The sequence below is a fragment of the Rhinolophus hipposideros genome (genome assembly GCF_964194185.1).
Source record: "Rhinolophus hipposideros genome assembly, chromosome: 9".
NCBI lineage: Eukaryota > Metazoa > Chordata > Mammalia > Chiroptera > Rhinolophidae > Rhinolophus > Rhinolophus hipposideros.
Genome location: NC_138055.1, coordinates 50821969 through 50841690, shown reverse-complemented (window position 1 = coordinate 50841690; position 19722 = coordinate 50821969). Strand labels below are relative to the sequence as shown.

Here is a 19722-nt window from a genome sequence, read left to right as displayed (position 1 = left end):
AAATGGAGGGTGGAGGAGATATGCATCTTCAAACCAATGAAATACTCCATCAATGTAGTTTGTGTATACATTGTAAATATATATCTATGTACTATATATATATATATCTACATATATATATATATATATATATATAGAGAGAGAGAGAGAGAGAGAGAGAGAGAGAGAGAGAGAGAGGGAATTTTCAAAGCATTCTAGGGCTTAATTGTCACTTGAATATGTTATAGTGGAGGAGTGCAATGTAACTGCCATGTTTTCTTTTTGAAAAATCTGATGACTGAATTGTGGTCTCTAAATACCATTTCCCAATAAAAGAAACCAGGGCTCCTTAGAGAAATGGCTGATTCCAGGCTTATGAAAGGAAATAAACAGAGAAGCCTGGGGTATTTCCTTGCATCTGAAAATAAGAAAGATATCAAAGACTACTGGAGTCTGATTAAGGACACAGGAGCCTACTTAAATGGGCTCCCACTAGACTAACATGGGGCAATATGAACACCAATGAGAATAATGTCTACAGTGCCTGAAACACATTAAATAAGTAAAAATCCATTAATTTATAGTCACACTATAACAAACAAAAAAAACCTCATTGCTCACTTTTGGAGGTTAGGAGGGCACTAACACATTCCATTATTCTAAATATTGATGAAGAGAAAGAACCAAAGCATTTATTCTGCCTCTCATGTATAAATCTTATTTCAGAGTAATCAAAAAGTTAATGAAAGAAAATTTTTCTTTATAGAAGAATCCAAGTAATAAACACAGAAGAAAAATACCTTTAGAAAATCACTATTTTGTAAGACATAATGAAAGAATGAATCTAGGCAACAACTATCAATGTCTGCTAAAACCATTAGATGAAAGGTTCATGAAGAACTTCTAGAAAAGGATGGATCATATTGACAGTAGCCAAACTAATCAAAAGAAGGGAATGGGAAGGACAGGTGAAACTAAACTCATGGAAAAAATACTGATAATTGCTGAAGCTAGATGAGGGTACATGGGAGTTCATTGTATTATTCTTTGCACATGTAGGGAATGATCAAAATTTCTACAATTTAAGAAAGTCAATTTTAAAAAGCTATGAAGCAATTTGACATAATTAAGATGAGACAAAGCATTGTGGTAAGTACACAGGTGTTTCTATATTATAGTAGTCCCCTTTGATCCACCGGGGGATGGGAAGGGGGGGGTGTCCGTTCCTAGACCACCAGTGGATGCCTGAAATCGTGGACAGGATCAAACCCCATAAATACTATGTATTTTCCTATACATACATACCTATGATAAAGTTTAATTTATAAATTAGGCAATTTCATGGATACAAGATTTGTTTTTATCATAAATCTTAGACTCTCAGCATACAATTTTTTTTCTTTCCTTAAATCAAGAACTTTCACCTTTTCACTTAAAGGAAGCATAAATTTTATGGCTTCTCTTGGGCATATATGAATTGTTAGCATCACTATTCTTGCACTTTGAGGCCAGTAAAATAAGGGTGACTTGAACACAAGTACTGTGATACCTCAACAGTCGATCTGATAATCCAGACAGCTACTAAGTGACTACACGAGGGTAGAGTACACAGCGTGGATCCACTAGACAAAAGGGATGATTCACGTCCTGGACTGGAGGCAGCTGAGGGCTCAGGATGTCATCATGCTACTCAGAACAGCACACAATTTAAAACTTATGAATTGTTTATTTCTGGAACGTTCCATTTAATATTTTCGGACCATGGTTGACCAAGGATAACGGAAACCACAGAAAGCGAAACCAGGGATAAGGGGGTACTACCATATTCTCCATTTTTATCTGTTCATTTTGCAACAACACGGATGAACCTGGAGGACATTATGCTAAGTGAAATAAGCCAGACACAGAAAGAAAAAACCTGCATGATCTCACTTATTGTAAAATCTAAAAAAGTCAAATACATAGAAGCACAGAGTAGAATGGTGGTTGGTTACCAGGGGCAGAGAGTTGCGGGAAATGGGGAGATGTGGGTCAAAAGGCACAAAGTTGCAGTTATGTAGGATGAATAAGTCTAGCGATCTATTACAGCCCAGCATGATGATTATAGTTAATACTCTGCTGAATGCTGGGAAGCTAAGACAGTAGATTTCAGGTACTTGCATCACACACAACAAAAGGTTAACTATGTGAGAAAATATTACTTACCCTATTAAAATCATTTCACTGTGTATATGTATATCAAAACATCATGCTGTACACTTTAAATATATACAATTTTTATTTTAAAAACTAAATAAAAATTATAAATGCCTTTCCCCAGAATCTAGGACTCCTCACCTTTCCTTCCCTCCCAACACTTACACCCTGACCTCCAGTTACCTGCCTGCTGTCTACCTGGCCTAATCTCTTCACATTCTGTATCTCTGTTTATCCCCCGACTTCCCATATTCAAGCCCCACATAGCTCTACACATCCCAGCTCTGTCCCCATGTGCCACACACCTCTCTCCAAATTTTGAACCCCTTCCACATTGCCCTACATTTCCAACCTCTACTCTGAACACTCCCTTCAACTTCCTATTCTAATTGAAACCTGCTTTTCCTCTGAGGCCATACATCTCTCGCAGCTCTTAAGTAGTGAAAGCTATCTTTCCCCACCCCTCACACCACTGAACCATTACCTCCTTGCTCCCCACTGATGATTCAAATCAGTTTCTTTCCTTCTTCCCTAAAAAAAAAAAACCTCTACTTGAATATCATGTGAAAACTCTTGTTACCCATTACCTGGCTGTGATGGCTAATTTTATGTGTCAACTTCACTCAATGAGTTGCCCAGATAGTTGGCTAAATGTTATGTCTGGATATGTCTGTGAGGGTGTGTTCTGATGAGATTAGCAGCTGACTCAGCAGACAGTAAAGTAGATGGCCCTCCCCAATGTGGGTGAGAATCATCCAATCCACCGAGGGCCTGAACAAAACAAAAAAGCAGAGGAAGGGAAAATTCATCCTTTCTTCTCTCCCTTCTCTCCTCCTTCCCCACTCTCTCTTTCTCTCTCCCTCTCATTGACTGTTGAGTTGAGCTATCAGTCTCCTGCCCTTGGACTGGGCTTTACACCATCAGTGTTCTTTTTGTCAGGACTTCGTCTTGGACTGGAATTTATACTACCACCAACTTTCCTGGATCTCCAGCTTGCAGATGGAAGATCACGGAAATTCTCAAGCCCCATAATCTTGTGAGCCAATTCCTATAGTAAATCTCATTCTAGACAGATACAGATGCAGATATAGGTGCAGATGTAGATACACAGATATAGATATGAGAGAGAGAGGGAGAAGGAGGGAGCGATTGAGATAGAAATATCCTATTGGTTCTTTTTCTCTAATACTGTGATTTTCTGACTTTCTACAACCCTGCTCTTGTTTTAAGTCGCAGTGGTTTCACACTGATGATCTTTCTAACACCCCTCTCTCTGAACTCCTGTCTCATATCTCTGGATTCCTTGCCTCCAGTGACTCTGTCCTTACCCATGCATCCCATAATGCCTCCACGGTATCAATTTTTGTATCCCACTGACTGACCACAATTTACTCTCTTTAGCTCCATCTCTCACATACCCAAATTCCAACATCTTGTGATCCCACCAGGACCTTCAATTCATTGATTCTACCACCTTTTCACCATCTCTCAGCCACTTCACATCCTTACTTTGTTTAAATTCCACATATATTTTGATAATCACTCCCTTGCATATATCCTCTATTCCTTAACCTGCTCATGTTTTGTTCTATTATCTTGGTAAAACCTTTCTCTGGTTAAATCCACTCCAAACATACACCCCTGCAGCTGAATGTGGCTGAAGGAAAAAATATACACGTATTGACCAATCTCACTTAAAATGCATGACCACAAACCTCTAGGGGCCCTTAATGCCACCTGGCAATCACACAATGTTCCTGCTGCAGCCATTCGCACACTCTGCTGAACAATTTCACACCTTCTCTCTCCACAAACCTCCATCAATCACGTCCTCCCCACCCTCACTCTCAACTGAGCACTTGGATTCCTCATTCACTGAGAATATGAAATCAGAAGAAAACTTTCACTAATTCCTACTGCCAAATCAATCCACCTACTTGATGGCTGGGTTTGAGACATACTTTGAAGATGAAATCAACAAGAATTGGAGAGGCATCTGATGTGAGGTATGAGGAAGAGAAAGGAACCAAAGATGAGTTTTAAGTCTACTCAAACACTACTTTCTCAACAAGGCTTTCCCTTACTGCTCTCTCATCACTCACACACACACACACACACACACACACACACACTCTCTCTCTCTCTCTCTCTCTCTCTCTCTCTCTCTCTCTCTCTCTCATATGCTCACACTTCCTATCTCCTTTCCTGTTTTTTAGGGGATTTTTTTTCAATACCAGTTATCACCAACTAAAATACTGACCATTTTACTCCTTTTTTTAATATCTGCCTTCCCCTACTAGAATATAAGCTGCATGCAGGCAAGGATTTTTATGCTTACTCAATTCTGTGTATCACACAGATAGCAAGCACTCAATAAACTTTGTTAAAAAAATAAAATGTTTCTGACATGAGCAAATGGATGGATAGTGGTGTTATTTACACAGAAAAAGAATATTCTTATAGTGAGAAGAATCAGTCTCTGTACAAAAAACGCTTATAATCCAATGAGTGAAAGATACTGAAACAAACATTCGTAACACATTAGGATTCTATGATTTGTTAACTCTATGATGAAAGCAAAAAACAAGACTACTCTATGATCCCATTTCATACTCGTGTGTGAGTGTGCATATGCACACAACACATACATATATGTTTCTACAGTATACAGAAAAAGTTCTGGAAGGAAACATATCAAACTGTTAACTTCTAGGGTAAGAACAGTACTATGCATAGGAAATGAGACTAAAAAGCGGGTAAAGAAAGAGACGTTCACATTTCACTTTATACATGCTTTACAATAAGCATGTTACTTTTGTAATTTAAAAAAGAGAAGGAAAACGTTTTCTTCCCAGAAGAAAAAAATACATATATTTAATAAAGAGGATTAATATCCAGAATACAAAAACTTCTATAAAACAAAAACCCAGGTTAAAAATGGGCAAAGTAGAGGCATCCGGTTAGCTCAGTTAAAGCGCAGTACTCTTAACAAGGTTGCCGGTTGGATCCCCACATGAGCCACTGTGAGCTGCGCCTTCCACAACTATATTAGAAACAACTACTTGACTTGGAGCTGATGGATCCTGGAAAAACACACTTACATAAATGTTTAAAAATGGGCAAAGTATACAAAAAGGCAATTCATAAAGAAATACAGTCAATACACATATAAAACACACTCAACCTCTTGTTCAACCAGGAGAAATAACTGTTTTAATTCATCAGATAATAGCCAATGTTTAAGTGTCTAAGTTCATTATCCACAAATATTGGTAGGAGTATAAACTGGTAAAGGTTTTTTTTGAAGTAATTTAATGAGCAACAAAGTAAATGTTATAACCCAAAGAATAAAATAAATGTCCATGAGTCTATAATAATGTAAATAAATTATTAAATAAATAAATGGGAGACAAAAGAACAAGTCTCCTTACAGAAAATGTCTAATAAATACAGAATGAGAGAAATGGAAAATAACCATTAGAATGTCACAGTAATAACTGCTGCAGGCAAGATCCACTGATGGATGCTAAAATTAACAGGTGGTATTTTTAAATGAGAAACAGTGTATCTGCATACCCTTAAGGTATCTCCCTAAAATATTTATATATTACTATGAAGGTTTAAACATGTGTCCAAACTTTTTGATACTTCTCCCTCCAGGAGGAGGAAGTTAATTCCCCTCCCAAGGTGTGTGGGCTGGACTCAGGGACTCGGTTTTAACAAATAGAGTATGGAAGGAGAAAAGCAGGAACTGTACAGTAAAGAAACCTGGCAGACACCGCCTCCATCAAATCACCAAGGTTAACAGCCCCCGTAATTAGACATGTTGCTATCTACCCAGATATGAGTCAATGAGAAGGGCATATGACCTCTGTGGTCTTCCTCCCCAAAACCCACAACCTCTGTTTGATTACAAGAAAACATCAGACAAACCCATATTAAGGATATTCTACAAAATACCTGACCAGTACCCTTCAAAAGTGTCAAGGTAGCGAAAATGACAAGAAAACACTGAGAAACTGTCACAGATTAGAGGACACTAAAAAGAGGAGATGGGGATGGACGGGTGGCTCAGTTGGTTAGGGCACGAGCTCTGGACAACAGGGTTGCCGGTGCAATTCCCACATGGGCCAGTGAGTTGCACCCTCCATGACTAGAATGAAGACAACAAGCTGCCACTGAGCTCCCTGCAGCGGATGGCTCAGTTGATTAGAGCGCGAGCTCTCAACCACAAGGTTGCCGGTTGGACTCCCACACGGGATGGTGGGCTGTGCCCCCTGCAACTAAGATTGAACAACGGCAACTGGACTTGGAGCTTATGGGTCCTGGGAATAACACACTGTTCCCCAATAAAGTCCTGTTCCCCTTCCCCAATAAAATCTTTGAGAAAAAAAAAGACAAGATGGCTAACTGCAATGTGGCATCCTGAATTGAATTCTATAAATCTTTAGGACAGTAGTGGAAAAACTGGGGAAAAAAGGCTATAGTTTAATACTATTGTACCAATGTTAACTTCTTAGTTTCAATAACAAGTACTATGGTTATGAAAGATGTTAACACTAGGGGAAGCTGGGGGAAGAGCATATGGGAACTCTTCTTCTGCATATCTAAAATTATTTCAAAATAAAAAGATTTTTTTAAAAGCAATTTGGTAGTATTCAGCAAAAGATTTAGAAGAGTATACACTTTCATCCAGCAATTCACTTCTAGCAACCTAGAGAAAAGCTCACATATATCCAACAAGAAGCATATAAAAAAGCAATAAAAAAGCATATAAAAAATCCAAATGAAGCATTGTTAGAAACTACACTGGGTATATGTCCCCATTAATTGGGAAATGGTTAAGTAAACTGGTATATGCATATTATTGCACAAATATCATGCAGAGATTAAAAGAATAAAATGGATCGGTACATACTAGTGTGAAAAAATCTCCAAGACCTATTAAGAAGTTATAGAATACATAAAATCATAAAAACATACAAAAAATGTTTTATATAAATATGTAAATGTAACTGGAACAATCCAAAAGGGCTTATAACCTATGGATTACTTATGGGGAGAGAGAGCAGGATTACCTATGGGGAGAGAGAGCAATGTTATTGAGAGGAGTTATTTATTGTTATGTATGAGACGGACAAGGGTTAAGGGCCACGGACCTTTCACTTTTCACTTTCTATATTTCTATAATGCTTGAATTTTTTTGACATTTATAAATTACTTTGCAATAAAAAATAAGCAGAGGGGGTGGCTGGTTAGCTCAGTTGGTTAGAGTGTGATGCTTTTAACAACAAGGTTGCCGGTTCTGATCCCCACATGGGCCACTGGGAGCTGCACCTTCCTTAAAAAAAAAAAAAAAAAAATTAAAATAAGGAAAAAAATAAGCATTTCATACACTATAAAAATTCATGTATCAACAGAGAATAACTGGAAAAATATAAAAGAGAAAGTACTGTCAGTGATTGCCTTTGGAGAACTAGGAAAATTGTTTTCACCACTTACTCCTGTATTGTTCAATTTTTTGAACATGCACTGCTTTAAACAATTCTAATGTGTATTTTTAAAAAGTACACTATCATAAGTACTATTATGAAAGTATGTAACAGATGCAAAAGCCAAAAAGAAGGAGTGTTTGGTCGACCTGAGAGACTTCAGGAAGGGGAATCAGCAACAGACTTAGAAGGTATTGCAGGCAGTGTAGGCATATGAAATGAAGCTGGGGAGGAGGGGGGTTCAGGAGGGATTTGAATAATCACCAATCCCTGAAAGCATACACTTCCCAACCCTTTGTTTCCTTTTCCAAGAAAACAACCAAATTTAGACTTGCATACAGTTTTCTCTATATTCTGCTTAGAGCTACTGCCTCACTCCAAATCATGACATAATGATATGAGTATGTCTACCTATAAACCTGGCAAAATATATTCATTAGTTCAAGATGGTATAATCCTGACTAGAGAGTAAAACTCTAAATTAATAATTACTTTGATCTCCTATTCTCATCTATCTTCTTTTGACCAGCCCATATAGGCAAGTTGTAATAAGCATAAAAACATGACAATACATCAATTGCATACCAGTAAACATAAGTGACTCAGTTTTCAAAAAATTTTGATTGCGGTATTTATAATAAATGTCTCATAACAGAGTAGAATAAAGAAAAACAAGCTAAATCTCAGCTATAACTAGATGGCACTACAGCAGGTCCTCAAATAATGTCATTTAGTTATAACATTAATGAGATGGCATAGCAACTTAACTCTTGTCTGTATCTATTAGCTTACAGTAAAAGTGGTTTTGTTACACATCATTTCACTTAAAGTCACAGAACTTATCAACAACATGAAGTGAGGACTTATGTACTGATTTCTGCCACAAAGATAAACTGACTTTTGTTAATGTGTTTCTAATTTCTTGATTTTGGGGGCATCAACAAAAAAGCAAAGTACCAACACTGACACAGTCACAACTTTACTCACAGCACAGGACAGGTTTTGTTGCCTCTCCACTGCTACCTAGAAAAACCGGGCAGTTTTTCAGCCTGACAATTCAGGCAACATGTACGAAAAATAAAAATAATTGTAACTATACTATTAGCTAATAATTATTGAGTGCATACTGTGTGCATTCACTGAGCTAAATATTTTATAGCCATTAAAGTTTAATGATCTTAACAAAAAAGATAATCGAATTAAAAAACGGGCAAAGGACTTAGACATTTCTCCAAAGAAGATACACAAATGACCAACAAATGCAGGAAAAGATGATCAACATCACTAGTTACTGAGAAAATACAAATCAAATTCACAATGAAATAGCACTTTACAACTACTACGATGGCTACAATAAAAAAAAAAAAACACAAAGAAAAATAAGTGTTGGCAAGGATGTGGAGAAATTGGAACCCCAGCAATTCCATTCTCAGGAATAGACCCAACACAACTGAAACCAGGCATTCAAACAAATACTGGTACATTATTCACAATAGCCAAAGTGTGGAAATGACACAACTCTCCATCAACAGATAGACGGATAAACAAAATGTGATTTATCCATACAATGGATTGGTATTCTGCTATAAAAAAGATGAAGTACTGACACCTGCTACAACATGAACCCCAAAACCCTACGCTGAGTAAGAGAAGCCAGACACAAAAGGTCACATATTCTATGATTCCACGTATTTGAAATATCCAAAATAGGTACATTCAGAGAGACAGAAAGCAGATTGTGGTTAGCAAGAGACAGGAGGAGGGGAGAATGAGTGACTGCTTCATGGGTGCAAGGTCTCCTCTAGGAGTGATGCAAAAGTTCTAGAACTAGATGGAGTGATGGTTGTACAACATTGTGAATGCACTAACCACCACTGAACTGTATACTTTAAAAGGGTTAATTCTGTTATGTGAATTTAACCTCAAAAAAAATAAATTTGACAGTCATGACAACTCTGTGGTAAGGATTACTACACCAATTTTGCAGATTCAGATACTCAGACTCACAGAAATTAAATGACTTGACCAAGTCCACAAAGGGAGTAGGTAGAAGAGCAGAGATTCAAAGCCAGATCTATAAACCAGATTTGAGCTTTCTTTTGGTGAAAGAATGTAGGACCTTCATAGCCCCTCTCCCCAACAATTTTATGCCCAGCTATTTATAATCCAACTTATTAGCAACTCCTACGTGACTAACAGGTTTGCGCTCTTAACTAACATGTTATACAGCTTCCCTATTTTAATAAGAAATTAGAAGAAAAATATTACAATATGAGAATATTATAAATATACTATCAGTGTTAGCCTGATCATAACTAACACCATTCAGTAAATCCACATTTCAGGCATCAAAAGTTCAGCGGCCAAAAAGTTTAATAATATACTTGGGGCTATTTCACAGTGGGAATGATTAGCCAGTAGAATGTGAAAGAATGGTATGTTCTCAGCTTTATTGCCCTATCAAAAATGTAATTGTGTAAAAATTGAATATAATTATACTGAATCTTACTTAAACGTTAAGATTTCAGGTAACAATCAGGTGAAGGTACCACATATCCCTCCTTTTTCAGGAGCTTTTCTACTTCATCAAATTAGACACCCAGACACAAATTTAGTCATCACGGTTGTTGCATTGTTTCCTGTGTTCCCAAATTACATGACATCACATAATAATACCTTGTAGTCTAACTGATAGGATCATCACATTCTAGGCACACAGACCAATAACAAATGTTAAATATTCACTTGTGAAAGACCAACATAAAATACAACCTTTGAGTAGTGGCAGAGGTGAAAAAGATTACCCAACTAAGCCTTGTTTAAAGCACTGTCCACTTAACAAGGAATTAGAAAACCATCTCAAGAAACCTACTGGGTACTGACTAATAAGATATAACAACACATAAATTTTCTGTCTAAGCTAAATGGCTTAGTCTGGGTGGTTCTGTACCAGTCACCATTCAGGTACAACATTTTAGCTTCCTGTCATTCCATCTTCTAGACAAGTTTCAGTGTTTTCATCAATTATCAGGGAGCTTCTTATGATGAGACCTGGTACTGAGGGCTTGTACCACATATGCAGATAAGCTATGAAGGCAATTTACTGTAAAAATGCAAAAGGATAACCAAACAAAGCGGAAGCGGAAGACTCACTTCTACCACACACTCATGCACATTTTCAATCAATGTAACAGAAGATAACCAGGAAGAGCCAGCAGTGAGCTGACCATACTGGCACGCTGTAATCAGAGACCACGTGGGTAACTGAAAGAGAAGTATTGCTGTACTACTGGCAGTAGCCTTAAAACAACAGCAAACCATCTACTACTGGATCATATGTACTCAAGAGAGGAAAGACTGCAGGTTTTACAAAGTGGTCTTTTCAGTCTTATACAGGTCAACAGGAAGTAACACCATCGGCTGCGTCTTCAAGTACAGACATCTTCACGTATCTATCATGACTTGTTTATAGTCATGTAACGGCCTCATCACATACCTCCTGCTCCTCAGTCCCAATACCCTTTAGCCAACTCTAAAGAACACACACACACTCCACAACTAGTAATTATGTCATTTTGCTAATTAAGTAACGTAAAAATCCTCCTTACTAGCAATCCGAGGTTATTATTTAGGGCTGGAACTAGTAAGAATTCGTATGTCACCCCTAACCACAAATTAGTTATGACTGCAGAAGTTGCCTTTAGCTAGTGGCTATATCCTCAGACTACCCTGCAAAATACCCTGCAGACTATTTTAAGGGCCTGGCACTACTGCAGAATCTGTGTAGATAATGATGCGTATTTCAGAAAGCCACCCCTACAGGCCACCACAGTAGATTTGAACATGGAGACTAAATGTTGGCCTCTGACCAATGCTTGATATCCAGTAACCTAAAGAAAAGATATTTACAAACTTGAAATCTTTAGAAGTATTTCAGAACCAGCAGACCACCTCCAAGGCAAGATGTGTGCTCACTAAGTCTCCTATGAGGCTCCCAGAAAATTGCACATGAGCCTAAGTCCCTTTGTAACCTAATAATCTCAAGAAGCAAGATGCAGGGATAATTAACCTTGTGACATTTGGAAAAAATGAAATGGGAGATTAGACTCATCCTAAGAGGCAGGTCACTGTCAGTCTGCAGCTATTTCACCCTACTGCATTTGGTACTATGTGACAACTCTCTCTCACGTATGAAGGGAGGGAAAGAAAATGGGAGTCAAACAAGCGACTTCAGCCAATTTTACTTCCTGTATTATAGCCACCTTATTGACATATTTAAAGCACATAGCAGGCACTCAAACTTTTGTCAATGAATGAAGGGATACCAAAGGTTAGCAGTAACCAGCAGCTCATACATGTAAAACATTTTTAAATGAAAAAAGTACCCTGAATTTCAATCCAAGGCAGCAAAGTAAACTGAAAATGCTCTACTATGTTATTGACTCATTTTTCAGATGCAGTTACAGATAATGTTCCTAAGATGATTACCCACATTTATAGGCATGACTGGAAAGACCTGCATGTAACAAATGGTTCCTTCCACACTGGACACATTTCACACTTTAGAACAGAAACTCCCATTTTCTTCATCACCTGAAATCTCTAAAAGTTTTTCGAAAGTACTTTTATTGATAAGTTGAAATGCATTTTAATATGCTTGCCACATGTCATGATACATAAATATGAGTATGCAGAAGCTAAAAGAGAACAATGAAAACTGGATAAATCACTTCCTTTTGAATAATTTCCAGTACAAATGTCCTGTGAACAGTACAGGAAAAGTTAGAGGAAACATTATCCCTCAAACATAAGGCCAAGTGCTACCTTCAGGTGAACACATAATAAAACCACCATTTACAAGTAACAAAGCTTCCTCAAAAAAATTAAACATAGAATTACCATATGACCCAGAAGTCTCACTTCTGGGTATATACCCAAAAGAACTAAAAGCAAGGATTCATCAGATATTTGTACACCAATGTTTACAGCAGAATTATTCTCAATTGCCAAAAGATGGAAACAACCCAAGTGTCTATTGACAGATGAATGGCTCAATAAGGTGTGGCATACACATACAATGGAATGCTATTCAGTCCTCAAAAGGAATGAAATTCTGACCCAGGCTAAAACACTGATGAACCTTGAAGACATTGTGTTAAGGAAATAAGCCAGACACAATGAACAAATACTATGATTCCATTTGTATGAGGTATCTGGAGTAGTCACATTCATAAAGACAGAAAGAAGAATGGTGGTTGCCAGGGGTTGGGGGGAAGACAGGAATGGGGAGTTCCTGTTCAATAGATAGAGTTGAGGTTTGGGAAGATAAAAATGTTCTGGAGATGGATGGTGGTGATGGTTGCACAGCAATGCGAATGTACTTACACCACTGGATTGTACATTTAAAAATGGCTTAAATGGTAACTTTTTAAAAATATTTTATTGGGGAAGGGGAACAGGATCTTATTGGGGAACAGTGTGTACTTCCAGGACTTTTTTCCAAGTCAAGTTGTTGTCCTTTCAGTCTTAGTTGTGGAGGGCGCAGCTCAGCTCCAGGTCCAGTTGCCGTTGCTAGTTGCAGGGGGCACAGCCCACCATCCCTTGCGGGGGTTGAACCGGCAACCTTGTGGTTGAGAGGACGCGCTCCAACCAACTGAGCCATCTGGCCATCTGGTAGCTCAGTGGCAGCTCAGCTCAAGGTCCCGTGTTCAATCTTTGTTGCAGGGGGCACTGCCCACCATCCCTTGTGGGACTCGAGGAATCGAACTAGCAATCTTGTGGTTGACAGCCCACTGGGCCATGTGGGAATCGAACTGGCAGCCTTTGGAGTTAGGAGCACGGAGCTCTAACCGCCTGAGCCACCAGGCCGGCCCTTAAATGGTAACTTTTATGTTATGCTTATTTTACCACAACTTTTTTAAAGTAACCAAACAAGAATGATGGTCAAACTTTTGTGGCAATATCAAGAGAAGTGGTAACAGTCTGTAACAGGCATGCTTCACTGTCATCCCCCAGAGCCTAGAAAGGCAAGTCCTCAGAATAGAAGGATGGACATGCCACGTTCATGTTGCTACAGATATACACCAAGTAATCGAAGCTGAATTATATTCTATAAGAGTTAATTTGCTAAATAATAAATGGGCTCTTCTTCCCAACAAGTAAATCAGGAGAAAAAAAAAACCAACAAAGCTTTTCCTTCCAGTCTCCAATGGAAGCAGCAAGATTGAAATAACCACTTTTATTTCTAACAGAAGCACAGTGGATCCTGAGGAGTGACTTTTAAGTTCCCCACTTTAATATGATGGCTCTAGAGTGGGAACCTGCAAGCAGAAATCAAAATAATAATAATAATAATAATAATAATAATAATAATAATTAGAGGGGCGGCCAGATGGTTCAGTTGGTTAGAGCGCGAGCTCTGAACAACAAAGTTGCCAGTCAACAGGGTTGCCGGGCCAGAGTGGCCCAACATGGGCCATTGAGCTGCATCCTCCACAACTAGACTGAAGACAACTAGTTGCTGCTGAGCTTCTGGGGGCGGCCGGATGGCTCAGTTGGTTAGAGCGCAAGCTCTCAACAGCAAGGTTGCCGGTTCAATTCCTGCATGGGATGGTGGGCTGCGCCCCCTGCAACAAAAGATGGAAAAACGGCAACTGGACTTGGAGCTGAACTGTGCCCTCCACAACTAGATTGAAGGACAATGACTTGGAGCTGCTGGGCTCTGGAGAAACACACTGTCCCCCCAATATTCCCCAATAAAATTTTAATAATAATAACTATTACTATTATTAACTTTCTTCACTGCCATTAAGTGACTTTGTACAAGTTTCTTAACCTTTCTGAGCCTCATTTGAAAAATGGGGATAATGCTTACACCTACCTTATAAGGACTGTTTGAAGATCTTATAAGATAATACACATATAACACAGTGAGTTCAGCGACTAGAATACATAAATATTCAACAAATACAAATTCTCTCCCCTCATGCCATTCACTAATCAGTAACTGCAGCCCTTTGCTACTCCTGGATCAGCCTCCAGGGGCTGTGCTGATGTTTTAGCCTAACCTATGGCTCCTCCCTCAGACCCCAGCTGTTTCTCTCAGTTCTAGCTGTTTCGCTCTGAGTTTCTAAGAGGATCCTGTCTATATTTAGAGATAATACCAGTACCAACTGTGGTCTCGACAGGTGCTTGGGGGGCACTTGAGCACTCAGCAGTTTCCTATTGTTTTCCAGAGTGAACTTGTTGTGGCTCCACAACTGGCTGTCTTGACTTCTACAAGGAAGAGAGTGCCACGTATGCACAGTACTTCAGCAATACACTAGACTAAACAGAAAATAAAGTGTGCTCACAGGACAAACCCTTAACAAGATGTTTTAGCCCTATTATCAGGACCCCAGAAGATTTGTTAAATCACAGGAGCAGTAAACATTCAATGAACTCTACAGATGTAGCCCACTAACCTAATCTTCATCTAAATCACTATTATCACAGCAGACTGTGATAATAGTTGGTTGAAGTTTCAACCAATTCATGCTGCTTGTACTACAACCAATACTGGAGGACCGAAAGAACAGGAAGAACCACCAGGCAGACTTTAAAAAGGCCTCCAGCGGAGCGGTGTCTGAATTCAGCTTTATTTACTAGCTCTGTGACCTCAGTAAGTTATTTCATCTCTTAATTTATAAAGTAGGAAATAATTGTAAGGGTTAGATTAAATGAGATACTGCATGCAAAACAAATCTCAGCACCTTGCCTAGCCCACTGAAAGAGGTCAATAAACAGCCACATTACTAATGAGGACATTGCACTCAGTTCTTGCTTTGTTCCGTTTTTATAATATATAAGAAAAGCGACAATTTTGAAAAATATTTTTGGACCTTTATCAAGTGGCCTAATGTTACTATTTGAAACCTAGCTGAAAAATATAAACTGATGAATTCCAAGAAATCTTAAATGAGTCAGCAAAACTTAATGCCCAATAAATAAAAAGCTATTTATGAACACATAATGGTAACTAATTTCAAAATCAGCAATCTTGTATCTCATACCATTAAAAACTTAGTCTAGAAATCCAAGTATCAAGGAAATGCAAAGATCATAACCCCAGAAATACTTTCCCACAATATTTTCCAATCACCTTAATTCAAACTGGAAGGTATGAGGCAGCCTGATAATTTGAAACCGGCATCGAGAATTTCTTGAGGCAGCACCCAAATTCTCTCCCACGAGCATAAAATCAGTAGCAGATGGTACATGAACATTTCTCAGTGAAAAACTGCAATTCTAAAAAGTACAGCTAACTTCGATTTTATCAAGGCTATTCATCACCTTTTGGTCTAAGTGAAAAACAAACTCTTGGTTCTCCCCCAAACACCCTGAACTCTGCATTATCACTGACAAGACCCCTATTTTTGGTAATCTGTCCTCTCCTGCTTCATTAACTTCAGGTAAATTATGTTCAGTAACCTGGTGAACAAAGGAGAAATAAGTATTATAGGCATGCTTTTTCATTGAAACGGACTATAAATGATAACCAAATTAGGAAAAGGCAGCTTGTACTCCTACAAGGAAGACAGTGCCGAGGAACAAGCCTAAAATCTACCTCCTAAAAGAACCCAATCATCGTGGATGAATTCGGAGAAAGATGCCACTCTAGTCCACCTACTCGGTACTCACTGGATCTACCCTTCTGCTTTAATTCCAGCCCAAACCACATCTATTTTATTTCTCTGCCCCTCTTTACCTTTATTTTCCATTCCCTTCCCCCCCCAATTCCAAGAATGCCCTTCTATCTCTTATTTTTAAATCCCACTTTGCCCCCAAATCTTAAGGACCTCGGGCACCCGCGCAGATGACCTTACGCATCCCCACTGCATTCCCAATTCATTGTACTTACCCCAGATGACCCATTCTTTCATTCTTTTCCATCATCTCTCGTTGTTTCTTAAAATCCAACACCCCACACACGGTCACACCAGAGTCCCCCCTCACTCCATTGTTTCCCCGGCCTATGCCTCTGGAAACACCTCAACTCGGACCCGTGGGCTTCGGCCCGCCCTACTGACCCCAGAAACCTTTCTCCATCTGGCACTCCACGTCCCGAAGGGCTCACATCTCCCTGCTTTCCGTACCCCAACCCCCCACAGCGACCCCTTCCCCCGTGCCCTCCCGAAAGCCCGTTCTGTGCACCTCTGCGCTCCCTTTATCCCCCCAACAACCCCCGCCACCCAGCACCCTCAGCCTCACCTACGCCGGGCCCCCGCAGTCGCCGCGTCCCTCCAGTTCCGGGCTCTGCGTCCCGGACGCTCCGGGGTCTGAGAAGAGGAAAGGAGCTCCGCCGCCTCCTTCTCGTTTTCTCGAGCCGCCGCCGCCGCCGCCGCCGCGCTCCGCCCACAGCTCTCCCAGAGCCGGACGCCGCCCCGCCCCCACCGCGCCTAACCCCGCTTCCCCTCTCCGCCGGCCCGCGGGCTGGGAATCGCGGCCGCGGCCGGGGGCCGGAGCGCCAGCCCGTCCACACCGACGCCGCCGGGGCTCGTGCTGTTCGCCCCGCCCCGGAGCCTGCACGGGCGCGTGCGCGCCAGCTAACCAGCGCACAGGGCGCGTGCTCGCGCCGGCGACAGCCCGGCACGCCGAGCTCGCGGCGGTTGCGGCCAACCGGCGCGCGAGGGAGACTCGGCCGCGAGAGGCGGCCCGCGCGCCCGGGTCCTGAGGGTGGAGGGGCGCGGAGGGGGAGGTGGACTCGGGTGGGTCGGGTTACCGCTCCTCTGGTGACCGGGTCCCTCGCGCCTCGCGCCGCCCGCTGGGTCGCGCGTCTGAGTTAAGGGAGCTCCGGGGTCGCCGGGGACTGGGATAACGAGGACGGGGAGGGGTTGGAAGAGTGGGTCGGGAACAAACTAGACAGAAGTGGGGACGGGAGGGACGCGGCTTCGCGTCCACGTGCGGAACGGCCCGTGCCCAGAGAAAGCGGACGGCGTGGGGAGGAGCGCGCGCTGGGAGTGCAGGGCTCGAACTGGAACTGGCGGAAAGAGCCGAAACTCCCCCGGAGGTGGCCGAAGGCGGGCGCCCCGAGGGGAACCGCGCGAGGGACTGGGCTTGCTAGATCCCGGCCGGGAAGCGGTCCTTCAGGACACCCTCCCTTTAGCCGCTCACGTCTCTGCCCCGAGAACTTAAATCCTCTTTCCCCTTCCCCTCCTTCCCGACCCAAGGTTTACTCGGAAGGGCCATTTCAGAGATGCGGGCTGCGGGGACATCCGGACTTGGCGGCCTCTCAGCCTCCTGGGAGGCCATAGAGGCCCGTCGTGGATCCGGGGGAGGAGGCGCTGCTCCGGCCTGGCGCAGGATAACCCGGGGAGCGAATTGAGGGTTCTCTGGGCCACGTCCGCCCGACACGCGGCCGCAGTCCGATGCTGAGTCGGTTTTCTGATCTGCTCAGCTGTCTGCATCCCTCTCTGCGGCTGTGCTCAGTCACACCACCCTTCGAATCTTTCTGTTGAATACTCCTCTGTCTTTGTGGTCAGATTTCCAACCTCCCCCAGGGGGTTGGGGGGCACAATCTCCTCTAATGTTTGTGCACCTTTCTAGCCAGTGTGCATGTGTGAAGCACTCCACTGTCAACTGGTCAGCCATCTGTTAGGAGTGGCCACAAACTGGGAATTTAGACAATCAGCATTGAAAAGATTTATCAGAATCCTCCCTTATGTTTTTTATCTTTCATGGCCAAAGCATAATGGGCTCTGAACAAACCCTAGAGCATATAAGGGTGTGTATAGCCACAGGCACAATGTAGTTTTGGTTTCCACGTGTTTGTCATTGCAGTGGTAGTACACATAATGGAGTAGTATAGAAAATGTCTATGAAGTCATCTGGTCCTTTGGTTTTTAATTTTGCATGGGGTGGGGGTAGGGTCAAAAATCTGGAGCCCATGACCCCTAGTTAATAATGCCTAATCGAATCCAACCATATCATTTACAGATATAAAGAAGCAGAAGAGTAGGTCATCCAGCACTACACCAAGTGTTGCTTACTATTGAATCTTCTTTCAAATAGGACACCAGCCAAATATCTGCTCTCTTTTCATTCACTAAATTGATGTAAGTACCCAATGAGTGGTAGGCATTGTTCTACACATTGGGTCACTTACAAAGAATGAAACAAGATCATTATCCCAAAGGAGAGTATCCAGTTGTAAAGGAGGATATAAGCTATTAAATAATTAACTATAATAGCATGTGATAAGTGCTGAAACACAAAGGTGCAAAGTGGAAGGAGTGACTAACTGTTCCACAATTTCCCTTCCTTTCCATACACAGGTGGAACCAGATGATACAACCCTGGTTAATAGAAAACTTCATACTGAAGAATGGAACCTGAACCAATGGCATGCAAGATCTTGTTCCATAATGACTGATTTCACCTGCTAAAAGTCACTCCAGGGCCTTTTGCTGCTGCAAAAGCGATATAGTTTCTTTGGGAGGAAAACATAGTCCCCATTCTTGGAAACCTTATGGTCTATTTAGGTAAGTCATGATGCCTCTCCTAAGAGAGCCCTGGTCTAATGTGAGAGAGTTTTTACTTGTGGATATCCCACTCAGAGTAAAGGGAGGTGGATTAAGGGGCATGCCTAGGCCCAGTCTAGGAGAGCTGTAAAACATCATTGGAAATCTAATGAGATGAACAATATCATGTTTAACAGATCTCTAAGGGAGAGTTCTGAGTGTGGTTGAGAGGAACATTTTGCTCAGTCCGTGGGGTGGCAGTCCGGACAAGTTTCTCACAAATTTTACTCAAGAAATAACCCTACAGGGGCAGCCGGATGGCTCAGTTGGTTAGAGCATGAGCGCTTAACAACAAGGTTGCCAGTTCAATTTCCACATGAGATGGTGGGCTGTGGCTCCTGCAACTAATATTGAAAATGGCCACTTGACTTGAGCTGAGCTGTGCCATCCACAACTGGATTGAAGGATGGCGACTTGACTTGGATCTGATAGGCCATGAAGAAATACACTGTTCCCCAATAAAAAATAAATAAGAAAATAAAAAACAAGAAATAACC

General features: G+C 41.2%; 1 protein-coding gene across 2 annotated transcripts in view; it reads right to left on the bottom strand.

Moving 5' to 3' along the window:
• Window positions 1-17230, bottom strand: part of SPATS2 (spermatogenesis associated serine rich 2) — a 100137-nt gene extending 82907 nt beyond the window's left edge. The window contains exon 1 of one of the 2 annotated variants that reach the window (XM_081061035.1): window positions 16917-17230. The gene's annotated coding sequence lies outside the window, so the exon portion shown is untranslated. The remainder of the gene's footprint in view (window positions 1-16916) is intronic. The other variant, XM_081061034.1, reaches the window with a different exon arrangement.
• Window positions 17231-19722: the final 2492 nt, after the last annotated feature.